Genomic DNA, 15,112 nt, shown 5'->3' on the forward strand with positions numbered 1-15,112 from the left:
GATTTTGTGTATTATTTTATAGGTAACGGCAAGTAGTGCAAAAGAAATCCTGCGAAAACTTTATTAAATTTATTAATAAATGAGACAATAAATTATTCATATTACGCAATGTGCAGGAGAGGGCGCGTAGTGGAGTTATCGCTTCATCTCTTTTCCTACGCACGTCGTAATTCCTGATGACGTCACATGTAGGTTATAGGTATTGTCTCTTTCTCTCTTGACCGTTAACCCTTCTACCACAATTCAAATGTTTATAACTTGTTGATTTTTATGTGTTACAATGTATATTATGACGACAATATTTGATTAAAAGCAAAGAACATAAATGGGTCTAGTACCATATTATAGACGTGAATAAAACGAATAACATACCATACCAATGAAGTCGTTGAATAGAATCTGTCATGTCATAAAACATAACCACTCAAATGATATCTGAACATCTAATTTCTAAGAACTGACACCGACGCACATCGGATTTTCCTCACCGAAGCACGTATAATGTAAAAGGTGAAATCTCATCGTGACAGTATACAGATAAAGGCAACACATTCTAGCGAATATTGGTGAAATGTCAGTTATTGGTTTTTGCCGGTAAAAGCTTCGGTATTGATGTAAAGGAAATTTAATAACAAGACAAAGAGGGACGGCTGCGTTCTTACCTCGACAGCGTTACGGAATTTGATATTGGTCATTGATCGTATTGATATAGGTCACGTTAAGTACCTGACGTTGGGTAAGTTTTATATATTGAGTTTGAAGAAGTTGTACTTTGGATTCGTAGGTTTCGGAACGCACAAATATATTCAACGCACGGCGGCTTTGAAGGCCTACAGAGATCACAAGAGATGATAATATTAAGGGTAACTAACATAGTTTACATTTCGGTTACGGAATGTACGGTGTACATTAAATTAATACACCTGGTCAAGTTATTGATATAGGTGACGTTAAGTACCTGACGTTAGATAAGTTTTTTATATATTGGAGTTTGAAGTAGTTGTACTTTGGATTCGTAGGTTTCGGAACGCACAGCTATATTCAACGCACGGCGGCTTTGAAGGCCTACAGAGATCACAAGAGATGATAATATTAAGGGTAACTAACATAGTTTACATTTCGGTTACGGAATGTACGGTGTACATTAAATTAATACACCTGGTCAAGTTATTCAAACAATTTTGGTAAAGAAATTTGTTTGTTCGGTGTTTAGATCCGCTGGTTTAGTAAAGTTAAACCTTCAATTTCCTCTTATTCTATTGAGCCCTATGACAGCTGTCAAAGTAACGTCTCTGGGGTTGAGTGTTTGCTAAACATAAATGATTAGTATCGATTATTGTTAATTTTTTTATCGATTAAAACATGTTTGGGTTAATAATTAACAGTACCTAAGTAATAATATTTCAAATGTTGTCAATAAAATAAAAAAATATTTAAACTAGGAGTAATATCTAGTGTATTTTTAAAACTTACAATTCTATTGATATATTTTCTTTGCAAACTTAATAAAATGTAATTTATAATTGGTGGTAAGGAGAGTTACTATTACTGCTGCGCACCAGTAAAGTATGAAACTTCTTCGCTAACATTATGCCGTGCAAAAATACGCAATTTTGTAGACGTGAATTCAATGACAGCTGTCACAGGGTTCAACCTAAATGTTGCAAAGTACAATTAAGATTGTGGCACGCAGATATAAAGTTTGATAGCTTGAAAACAAAAGCGCGCCACCACCAGCAATCTGTCTCTCATTTGATCATGAAATCTACAGCTAAATATATAACATCCAACCTCCTTCACTCACATTAATCAATCTAATTCATATTCCATTACACAAATGGAATTGTAATTCGCGATGTAAACAGGTAGATCGACTCAAAACGTTTCAAACGGCTCTATACGCCACTTGGCAACAATTCGTAATAATAAATAATAAAAAAGTTATATTTGTACCGCGACCGTGTTAAAATAGAACATTTCTGACATTGGTGAATATTTTTTTCCAGCTGGAACTACATTCGATCACGCCTACCCGTTGATTATAAATACTTTGGTCCGTCATTCGAGATTTGGGCAACCTGGCGTCATTGTGGCTGGTGAAATATCTTGGGTATCCAATATTATCTTTAGTGTGTTGTAAAATACAATTAATTTGGTATGTGAGGTGGCCGCAGCTAACGCCAATATTTATGTACGGTGAACTTTTTGCAACCGAAAGCGAAGACTCATTGGTTGCCTATCTATATAGTATAGAGATAGTTAGTTGATATAGAAAAAAGGCTTGGCTGTGTATAGGCAATAATCATATCAATCAAGAATACATTTTATTCTAATAAATCTATTGTTCCAATCTGTCAATTACACTGGATACTATGGAGGTGATTGAAAAGTAATTAGTGGAAAGTTGTGTAAACATAAAAAAAAATCTTTCATTAAATGACCTCTAGATGTTAATGAAGGGACATTTTAACTCCACTTTTTTTACCACACTGTTACATTTTTAGCACGCCCTGAAAGGTCTTTTTGGTAATCAAGATAGTGATCGAGTTATAACTTCGTTATTTTTAGAATGTTTTTATGTAAAAATAGTTTATTGAAATAAGAAATGTACGTCAACTATAGTTCTGGGTAATCACGCGAAATCATAAAACGACTAATCAAGCCTGAATAAAATGATTTTACTTCAAAATGGAATCTCGAATAATTATTATGGCTTAATTAATTATATGTCTCGGTGGCGTTGTTGTATTATGGTACGTCGTGCTGAGGTCTCGGGTTCGATCCTCGGATCGGGTAGTCATATTTATTTTTTCTACTCAGTATCAGCCCAGAGTCAGAAAAGTGCACCAGTTGCACCTCTGCCTACACCTTCGGGGATAAAAGGCGTAAGTGCGTGTGTCATAGTATAATAGTTTTTCGTTGAACAACTTTGTCTTATCATAAGCATATCATAGAATATTCCATTTCACTATGTTCTGGGAACGGACAAATAAAATGTTCATAAATATCTACCCACTTCTAAATAATCTGTATTGTATCTGGCGTAACTGATGGACCTGAATATTTCTTTGAAAAGAAGGTATTTTAGAAAATGTTTTCATACAGGTATTTTTTTCAGAAAAATAGGCGCCATCATTTTTTCAACCATATTATTATATATATATTTTAAAGAATTTTATTAAGGGAACTGAACAGTTTTCTATATAAAATCAAAACCCTTGTCATAAACATTTATTTCTAAGACGTTTCTAAAAAGTTTCGAGCAAGACAGGCCAAGTTGTACCTGGAATTGGGATTTCGCGCAGAAATCGAGGTTGACAGTTACACCCACCTGTTTTAATGTATTTAGGGGAAATTACATTTTTTCCCCAGAATTCCTCTAAGTCGTCTTTGATGTTGCGTGGTTGAGCATGGCGGGCGGTCTCACTGTACATTAGTATAATTAAATTGTGTTGGTCGTTCGTTTATTTTGTGACAGACATTTTTTAAAATATATTCGAGTGCTATTTCGCTTGGAATCAATTTTGTTTTGTTAATAGAATAGTTGCTATGTTCATTGAAGAATTCTTATAGATTAAATCATTATCATTAATTAAAACTTATTTTGTCATCGCAAAGGCGGTCCTTGGATATAAAATTGTAATAATATTCTATATTGTAATATTTTATATTATATTATTCTAAAGACAATGTTTTGTTTGCAGATCGATGCGGTGGACACCAAACTAAAGGAGTGCAGGGGCATTAGGTGCCGTTTATCATTGTGAGTATGCTTCGTATTTGTAATGATGTGTAAGAGAACGCCTTTTTCTGTAATAAAGTATGTTTAAGCCCGTCGTCGATTTGGGCAAAAACGTTAACGGCATTTATTTTATGTGCACGGAGATTGGCTCGACACGACCTGAGTTTAGTTTCATAATAAACACAGGCAAATCGATCCGACTCGATCGTATTCTCGGCGAGCCTAGTGGATGCTTTGCATTATCGGTTAACAAGTGCCGGATGCCCGGTTATAGTAATGTATGGAGTTGATATACACGCGACGCTTTCTAAAAATAAAATAAAATAAAAACATATCAAAAGAGATGTTGTTGATATCTGTTTATTAAATAGCGAAGAGTTTACGATGTCAGCTTTAATTTGACAACGTTCTCGCTTATATCGCACTTGGGACTGAAATTGAATGGCATTATACGGCCCTTAATGTTATACCCTTATAACCTGTACACCAAGTTTTAATTCAACGGAGTAATTTCAATACAATTGTTAATGCACAAATATTACTAATAAACTTATAATGCTGATCCCATCGATATAACTAACTATAAAAAGGCACCAAAGACTAAACAGTGTCACGATATTGAAAAGGAAACAGTCCAGAATTGAATGAATACTCCAAAACTCTTATTTTATCTATGTATAATTAAGTACAAGCTGTCAAATTTTATTCGTTTCATTCCATAAAATCGTTTATTTTGACGAATCCAAATGTGGGACACTGGCGAAGGTTTCAATTTTTCAAAAGGTTACCAGAAGCAAAAATGCATTAGTTAAAATATCGCGGCCAAACAAAAACTAAGACAAACCTTAATAAACATAAAAGGAAGCCGGTAGGAATGGGGCTGTATGGACGCGTCGCCACTGATGTATGAATACAAGTATTTATTAACTATTACATCTCTATTGAGATAACGACATTGCCTCGTACATATCTATTAATATTCCTGTACCACGTTATTATCCAGTCTAATTAAAATTCCACTTTAATATGTGCGTAGGGCGTTTGGCCTTACATTTATACTAAGCGACCCAATACAGACCATCATTGAGTATGAAGTCTATGCTGATACTAGTACCAGATGCCTGACACGCAGCGTGTCCCTGCAGGTCACGTGACAGCCTGAGTGGACCGAGCACGCGACATCTGGCTATCGCGTAGAACTTCACAGTTGTAATCGCAATAGGGGACCGGCCTATGCTTGATTTTGTACATTATTCTATATGTAATGGCTTTTCATACGAAAAGAAGCACGTCTGCGAAAACAGCATAAAAATTGGTTAAAAATGAGCGAGTAATTCATATTTAAAATATTGTAACGTGCAGAAGTGGGCACGATGTGGGGATATCGCTTCATCTCTTTCTTTCGCACGCGTCGTGATTCCCGATGACGTCACATGTGGATATTTTGTCTCTTTTCTGTTTCTTGTTAACTACCCTTTCCACCGAAATTCAAAGACTTATAACTTGTTGATTTTTACCGGATTTTAATAATTCTTTTGTGTTATAATTTATAAAACGTAAATATTTGATAATAGTAAAGAACAAAAATGAGTCCGGTACCCTATTGTCGTGGCTGACGCGTTTGCACAAATATGCGATACGATAGGCCACGTGGTCCGCTATAATGTTACACTAGAGATATGGCCCTATGAATACACTGTATGTATGGTCGGATTTGGGCGATAGAGGACCATCGGGAATAACGTATACTTTGTATCAAACTGAGTTGTTGGTTATTGATAGCTGTTGCCAGTAAGGTATGCCAGTCACTGAAAAATTTAAATGTTCCTTGAAATTGTTTATCTTCGCCGAAATAAAAAGGCATATTTTCATTTCTAAAATTCATATTTATTACAAATCTAGGTTTACAATGGTTTCGAACAAGGGTAGCAGAAGGGTGGGTGAGGTTCCGCTATGAATATGAAAAAGGGTTTTCGTTTTATTTATATTAACGTTTCAACAATGAATTATTTATTATCTAGATTAACAATGGTTTCGATCGCAAATGGCGGAAAGCGGATTTTGCTATTTGATACGTATCTGGCACCTCTGAATAAAAGGGTTATAACATTAGCTCTACTTACAAGTTACAACAAAAGTACAAAACCGAAATACGAATCCCATACAAACAATATTAGTCGATATTAAGCGTAGGATATTATTAAACGTTGTGGTATATACGTGAAGTTATAATTGTATTGGTGACGTAGTTGTAATCTGCGTGCCCGGTATGACCACTGCTCTAAGGTCCTGGTTTCGAATCCCGGGTCGGGCAAAGTGATATTGTTTTTTTGTACAGCATTGGTAACTGAAATTTGTGCCCGATGTGGCGAGGGTTCGGCTCCAAACTAGAACATCATAGGACGAAACACATAGTAAAATGAGTGCTGTACATTAAATATTCAGAAAGTTATATTAATGCATCATTTTTGTGTTCAGTTTTATGATCAGTTGGACTGCAGTTTTAATGGTCACACACACACATCTAAAATGATAGTAACCGCTCAATCCAACTCGGCATACGACATAATTTTCTTTGAAAATGTAGGATTCATACTGCCGCATGCGGAAATCGATTCGCTGTCCATTAGTTTATTGCGGTGTCTTGTTATTATATGTAATGGACGAAAATAAAACGATCGGCGTTAAGTGTAAGTGCTTCGATGGAGGACAATGAGCACGCGTCAAAATAATATCGTGTCCCGCACGTTATTTTAAAGTGCAACAAGTGACAACACAACGCGTCGTTTAGACCATTCCACGCACATTTCTGAGATAACATGACATTTAGTTACAATTTACACTATCATACAGAATAAGGGCCCTGTATTGTTTAGTTCAATACGCAATAGAAGCTAAGAAACATTTATTACATTTTCAATGCAAATTTCTCCATCGTCTGATCTGACGAATAAGTCTCATATCTTAACAGATTAATCATAAAATATACCATGTCAAAATTGCGTGGTTATTTTTTCTAAAGAAATACCTTTGCCATATCTTCACTTTACGTACTCGGTATTGTCAGGTTATTGGGAAGTTTTTGGCTTGATTTTAAACCGTCCGCTTCCATAATATCGCTTTCTTTTATCTTGGAAGAGCGAAATGGTTATTGAATACACTGATTTGACTATACTTATACTTATAGAATCATTTTGACATTGCGTTAATAGATGAAACCACATAATTGTCTTTACTCCGCTAATATTGCCCCAAAAATCATCCATAAATAATGAAATAAGGCATTTAATTGAGTGTATTCATGAGTGAAATTTTTTATTTGCATTGCGACAAATTCCTTTTAGAATAGAACATAGTAGTTGCATTAGGATGCGTAAAAGTAATTTATTTGTTATTGATATTTATTTACTTGGAACTTACACATTTTATATTTATACGTTTGTTGTTTTAAATCCACGTTTAAAGAGCTTTGTCATATGTTACGAGTGTATCGCTCCAAAAATCCACGTTGGGTAACTTGTTATAAAATGTTATTTTCAAAGAGATAAATATATGTTTTCACTTAGTAATGCAATGTTAAAATTATCTTGTATAATTTCATTCAATATGTCTTTTGTCTGCGTCACCGCCCGCGACATAAAGTTTTCTGGGATAGAAAAAAGTAGTCTATACACTAATAGGAACTTACATTACAGCGTTCAGGAGTAATGTGACCCTATTAGTGAAAAATAACAATATCTGTTCAGCAGTTCGTGAGATAAGTGCGTCAAGCAAACAACCAAACTCTTCAGCTCTATATATTAGTATAGAATTCAACTACCTATTTGTTCTTATATAAATGCCATTCAGAATGAAGTACTTTAACTATGAAGGCATATCCCTGAACCACGGTTATCGCTCTCACTCATGACGCTTCTACAATCAAATGTTTCCAACAATTAAATTTGTTTACAAATATTGACTCAGCAATGTACGCAATACAGATTTCTCGGGAGCGTGCGAATAATACGAAAGCGGCTTCGGTACGTCCGCGAGGCTCACCCAACATGTGTAAACACCCCAATCCAGGTTTCAAACAATACACACTCATCAAGAACCGACAGTTTATACTCAACTAAACGCCTGTATTACCACGTCTTAGTATATTCTATCCGTCAGTGTTATTGAGACAATAAACGGTTACCTGGGGGTATATTTTAAACTAATCTTTAAATATAAGATGACTAAATTCAAAAGTCACATCAATTCTCTCAAATCGTAATCAAGTTATAGTATTGGCCATATTAGGTATCTAACGTTATTTGCCGGATAACTTTTATTCGGAACAAGATTAAGATGTTTGTTTTCTCAACGAGCTTGATTCAAGTGGTATTGCTAGCATTATTAGAGTCAACAAGAGAGCGCAGTTATTTTTAAACATGCTTACACTTAATATCGGATGTTCCGTAAACGGTTCAGTTACGATGACAGTGTCGGCTTGTTATCAAAGCATGCCGTCATCCATTGATTAACTCCACAGTTAACAGATAGCTGAAAGGTTTGTTTTATAAACATTAACTTATCAGTATTATTAGTGTGCAATGTACACAAGTTACGTTTATAGCATGAATGGACGTATGGTGTGGTACTTTTAAGCATTATAGCGTTTTTTTCACCCTGGCCTGGCAGCGATTACGCGACTTGACTATTAGTTCAGTGGTAGTAAGTCTGGTTGGGGTGAGGTTGGGTAATCCTAGAAATTAAATAATTCTTTTGTCAAATATCAGAATGGAAAGTACTTTCGCATTACAGGTTGAAGAGCATTGAGTCAAAGAAATTATTGCCAACTTAAAATATTCTAAATTTACTCAAAATTTCGGAATGAAAAACTACGAGCGCAATGAATTACAAATCTCTGCATCATACCGAGCTGCGTTCGTCATCCTGGTGTAGAATCACGGCGGCCCTAGCCAATTAGTTAGCTACAAACTTGTTACTGGCGTTAAATGTCGCACCAGTACTGATTTGCATAGAGAGTGTACTCTCACAACGCGTACGCAATTTACGCTCGCTCTAACCAACCGTGGCTTGCCAGCAACAAAGATAAAAAAAAAACAAACATTACGCATTTATCCCCGAAGGGTATGCAAAGCGCAACCAGGGCACCCACTTTTCGGCCAAGTGTGTTCCGTCCCATGACGTGATAGGGGAGCCTATCGCCATATCGGACACAAATTCCAGACTCGGGCTGATAGTGAGGACCTCAAAAGATAGTTTGCATATTAATATAATCGACGGTGATATTTTCAATAACTCAGTGCGTGGCGCAAGTTTTTACTATTCGATCGCGATTTTTATAGTATAGTTGATAAACCGGAATCTGATAGAGGGATAACAGCCACCCATTATCTATACTATTATATAAAGCTGAAGAGTTTGTTTGTTTGTTTGTTTGTTTGAACGCGCCAATCTCAGGAACTGAAAATTCTTTGCTGATAGCCTTTGTTCGTGGAGTGCTATAGGCTATATATCATCACGCTATACCCAATAGAGCGGGCAGTAATGGCTAATCTCAGGAACTACCGGTCCAAACTGAAATTCTTTTTTTGCGTTGGATAGCCTTTATTCGTGGAGTGCTATAGGCTATATATCATCACGCTATACCCAATAGAGCGGGGCAGTAATGGCTAATCTCAGGAACTACCGGGTCCAAACTGAAAATTCTTTTGCGTTGGATAGCCCTTTGTTCGTGGAGAGCTGAGGCCGTATCATCACGCTATATTCAATAGGAGCGGAGCAGTAATGGCTAATCTCAGGAACTACCGATTCGAACTGAAAAAATATTTTGTGTTGAATAGTCCTTTTGTGGAGTGTGCTCAAAGTTATATACATCATCACGCTATGACCAATAGAGCGGAGCAGTAATGGCTAATCTCAGGAACTACCGGTTTCAACTGAAAAATTCGTTTTGTGTTGGATAGCTCCCTTTATTTGTGGACCGCTATAAGCTATATATCATCACGCTATGACCAATAGGAGCGGAGCAGTAATGGCTACAATCTCAGGAACTACCGGTCGGAATTGAAAAATCTTTTGTGTTGGATAGCCCTTTGTTCCTGGAGTGCTATAGGCTATATATCATCATGCTATAACCAATAGGAGCGGGAGCAATAATGAAACATGTTGCAAAAACGGGGAAAATTATGAGTTATGAGAGCTTCCGTTGCCTGCGGCATAAACGGTTAAAGTTATGCAACAATGATGTATGACGGGATTGTTTCACTTAAAAGTTCTAAATAATATAAAAAGTCCCCGCTGCATCTGTCTGCCTTAACGTGTTAAACTCAAAACTACCTAACGTATTAAGATGAAATTTGGTACGGAGACAGTTTGAGACCCTGGGAAGAACATAGGCTCCCGGGAAACTACTATTTTTATAACGGAAAACTTTAGCCTGAAAAACTTTATAACGCGGGCGGAGCCGCGAGCAAAAGCTAGTATCGAAATATTTATGGATTTCGTCATAAAAAAAGGATAACTATCACGAAAAACACAAGGTTGTGTTTGGGATGATGATGGGATATTGACATTCGCCCGGGTAACGACCACCGTACCCAAGGCCTAAAACCCGCCATAGTGACCCACGCAACTATGTCGCGTTCCAAGCTCTGCATGTATATCCTGATCAAACAGACATATTTGACACTATTTGTACCCTACTTCGCTCACCATCAGGTGCACAGCCGTCACATTGCATTGAAAGAACAAGCTATCGCCTAACATCGGTTTACTACGAGGTAACGATACTTTCCCAGTCGAACCGTAGTATCATTTTGCCACAATCGTTGTTATTACGACGCCTCACGATGCAAACGTTTATGAATGTTGTGATTTTAATTGTTATCGCAACCGCAAAATAAATCGTTCATTGTAAACGCTCCGCTGCGTCATTTATAGAACTATTCAATTATTGCGAATTAATTAAACAGTGATTGATACAATTTAATTACAATGGCCTCGTTGTTTGTGTGATTTTATCAATAAAAATATATATATATATATATCGGTGTGTTGCATGCGGTCAATTTTAAGTTTTATTTGTAGAGTTGTCTTTATTTGGTTTTATTTTCAAGCGACTTCAAAAAGGGCGGTGTTATTTTAACAATTAGATGTGTTTTTTTATGTTTGTTACCCCAGAACTCTGTCATTTATGAACAAATTTTTTTTCATAGAATATACTTCCAGATTTGTCCCATCGCTTTTTTCCTAATAAGTGGTAAATTTTCCGTGTAAGCTGTAGTTCGGTTTTAAAATTAAAATAAATAGAATAATTATGTCGTCAAAGTAAACGAAATTGCGAATTTTTCTTTCTAGTTACGTTTTTTGTAATTTATAGTTTTCATTTGTGATATTTGTTTAAAAATAATTATAATGTGATTTTAAATCAAAATATGCGCGATAAGAAAATTGATTTTCGACTGATAAATAATATATAATTACTAGGAAAATTGGCATAAGTAACAGCACCTATATAGCTTGGTGAATGAGCAAGAATTATGAACTGATCGATGTTCATATATACGACCTTCACTAACCTTTTTACCGTCGACAAGATAAGATAAATACAATTTAGATAAACTAGCTATGTACTTGAAATTGATATGACCTTTATCAGTCAATAATTGTGATCAAATATAAAAATATATTGTAGAAAGAAAGATTGTAAGATGCAATAAAGATATTAAATAAATAAAAATAGATGTCATATTTTATTTTACCTGCCATTTGAATGTGGGCTCGGCTTAACAAAATTTATGAAACTTGTTGCATTAACAATATGGGTTTGTTCATCCCTGCTGTGGGATTCAGTCCCGCGAAAATCATGTTATTCACGTCCAGAACGTCCTGATCAATAGCAAACTGACGCTGTCACAAAACCAAGTACTTTGATGACAAAAGTTTTTATATACGATACCTAAAAAGCCTCATTCGCCACATGTAAGATATATTTTATATCCGACGGGACAAAAAACATAATACATATTATAACAGTCTGTTTATTTTAAAAAATCGCTCTTATACATCAAGATTTTAATCGTTATACTCATGAAATATACGTATCCCGTTTTACTGATATTTTAACTCTAGCCCTAACAGTAACCCTAGACCTTAGCCAGACTTCTTCAGTAATTGTTCCCCGCACAGGAAACCATCACGGATTTGCTTAAGGGCAGGGGAACTAATGCCCTGGGCAAATGATGAGGGGCCGCAGTAACGCGAGTTTGTTTTACGTCGGATGGGTAATACATTTCTTTATTGTCTAGATAGGTTTTAAAAACGTTGTCTAGAAAATATTAAATTGCATAGTTTGGCTTAGCACAGCACCTTATTATAAAACTTGCAAAGACACATGAAGTAACCACGTATTTACAATGAAATTCCTTCATGAATTTGAAAATATAAAGTCGTCTGTAAATTAATAGGTTCGCATAATAGAGCCTCCAGTTAACACGAAACGTCTTATTAATTAAACAAAGCCTATTTGATCACCAAGGATCATGTTACGCTCAGGAATAATTAATAGACTATTCAGTTTACAATCTGCGAATACTTGTTGCTGATATTTTACAACTACCTACAACGGGATGTCGAGCAAATCTGTTTGTATTGATTAACATTTAATCTGTGTAATAGCTTATAGACAGACTTTGCTAATGGAGTTTCTCGCGTCGGCATTTTTTTACAGCGTTAGCACGTTCCGAAAAGGTGGTAGATTCATGATGATTATCGATTTAAAAGAGCTTTGAAAAACAAAGATAGTTTTATTAAACATATTTATATATGACTGACCAAAATTTTGTTCTTGTTAAACTAAGTTTTGTAGCACTCATGGATAATGTAACTTCGTACTAGGGGAAAAAAATCAGAATCGACTCAACTTAGTTCCAAAGATACAAAATAGATATTTAGCTCGTACCTGGCCTGATTAATAAGTGGGTTAATTTTTTTTTTATATTTGTTAACATGTTTATTACAAGGCTGGTGAAAATATTTTACGTGTCGGCTGTTGCATACATAATTATTATTTAACTAATTTTGCTCGCGGTTTCGCCCCCGTGAACGTGTTTTCCGGGATAACATTCTTTTGATCATAGCGTGATGTTATATACTCTTCCTCGATAAATGGTCTCCAAGTTGCTCTATTCAACACTAAGATATTTTTATCAATTCGAACCAGTAGTTCATAAGATTAGGGCGTTCAAACAAACAAACTCTTCATCTTTTATACGAAGTACAGATAATCCAAATATAGTCAACGCGCGTATGTTCCCACCCAATTGAATCGTGACTAATCGACTGAGCCGCGGATCACTGGGAAGCCCACCAGGAAATTCGTAAAAATAACACTAATCTCGATAAATTGATATGCGCAAAGCCGGCATTATGACATTTCGTTTATAGGTAGTGTTGCTGAATGCGATTCCGTTCAAATCACACTTTACGTACATAACTACGATGAAAGAATTCTAAGCACTATGACAAAAATTATGCACTGAGTTTATTTAAGCAGGAATGTTTGGAAATAAGCTATTATTCTTAAGCCAGTATCCGGAATATATTCTTGCATAATGGACTTAGAGATTAGTTTTGGATGTCATTTCATTATTCCTGGGGATGATTTTTTAAAAATCCTTTCGTAGTGCTCAACAACATTGAAAATGGTTTCAAAGACATCCATTTAAACTACGCCTTATCAGTAATCAAACTTAAGAAGTATTAAAAGAACATTTAGTTTTACAATGGAAATGAAGAAAAAGTTTACGAGCACTAAAACATAAACAAGTAATAACGAAAAAAAAATTGTGGTGTTGTTCCAATCGGCGATGTCTTTCAGACAACCTTTTATGGTCCACCATTTGATAATTTCATTAGATAATAACAGGAAAAAGGTCACAATATAAATATTTTCATTGAAATGGCCCGGAGTAAAAAATATGATGTCAAAAATGTAATTTTAGATATTTTGTCTATTGGTTATTGGTATTACTAACATTGCAATACAGTCTCTGTGCTCGATATAAAGTCACACACAGATGCAGGATAATTGGTCTTCTCTCTATTAATACATATATAGATCTGATTGTATTTTAGCCAGTTATTAACTCAGTTAAGGAAATTCGATAAACAGTTTGCTCCCAAAACTTTGATAATCATAAATTCTTTACGCAGATGGCGTCGACCTTGTACAGATTACACATAGGCCTGAGATATTCAAATAACTTGTTTTATTACTTTGGGAAACTCGCAAAAGTATCAAAGAGAAATGAGCAGTTGAAGATATGTTGGTTTCATCGCATTGTTTGAGTTATCGAGTACGGAATATTAAACGTTCTGTGAATGTTGAAGTTTGATTACTAATGTGAGAAGTATTTAATATAGAAAGGAAGAAAGATTTCTTCAATAATGATCTTTTATATTATAGCTTCCACCGTTTTATTTATCGGCGATTTTTCTAATGTCTAGTAATAGTAACAGATACAAGAAAACCTTTAATAATGCAAATATTTGTCTTTAACGTGGTGTCGCTTTGTCGTATAACGTCTTTTTTTTTCTTATCGTTCCTTTCTTCCACACTCACTCATTCTTAACATTCATTATCTCTCTTGCCTCTTACCTTATTTCACTACTTTATCCCTTTCAATCAATTTCGCTCCATATCTATCTTCATCTTGGATTACATTCCACTTATCTGACATAAACATACCTCATTCCAATTCTACACTATTAAATAAGAAAAGTTGTTTTTAATAATATTTTTTATAAAACGGTCTTCTTAATTAACACTGCGACAAACTGCTCATTATGTCCCAAGTTTCGGAACAAGGCATATCAAATGCTACTAAATTTTTTATGTGTACGTCTAAAATATTTATAAGTTTGACACCTTTTCTAACGTTTGATAATTAATTGAGTTCACGAGGTCACAATGATTATTATTAATTCACAGTATGCTGAATCGATAAAATTACATTTCCGTTTCCACATACTATAATATGAAACTCTGATTACCCTCAGTTCGCCGCAGAAGTGGATACTCGTAAATTAGTGTCTTATTATAGATTTCAAGCAAACAATTTTCCGAAGCACGCTTGATGACCGTAACATATCAATTAGCTCAGGTCTGAGCACATGTTAATTACGTGGCATAAATAAGTGGTGTGTTTGTTGTGAGATTCGTGAAGCATTTCGAAAAAGAAAAATGACTTACATTGCCATCTACATTTTAGACTAGACGGTTAGATTATTTCGTCGAGTTATTGATTTATTTCAGTAAATAAGCAAGTGTTTCTTCTGATAGGTATTAATCGCCACCGCGCATGAGCTCTTACA

General features: G+C 35.2%; 1 protein-coding gene across 1 annotated transcript in view; it reads right to left on the minus strand.

Moving 5' to 3' along the window:
- The window catches only part of LOC119190580 (kinesin-like protein KIF21B), a 56,783-nt gene that overhangs the window by 12,606 nt on the left and 29,065 nt on the right, over positions 1 to 15,112 (minus strand). The window lies entirely within an intron of this gene.

The sequence above is a fragment of the Manduca sexta genome, chromosome 25, assembly GCF_014839805.1.
Source record: "Manduca sexta isolate Smith_Timp_Sample1 chromosome 25, JHU_Msex_v1.0, whole genome shotgun sequence".
Lineage (NCBI taxonomy): Eukaryota > Metazoa > Arthropoda > Insecta > Lepidoptera > Sphingidae > Manduca > Manduca sexta.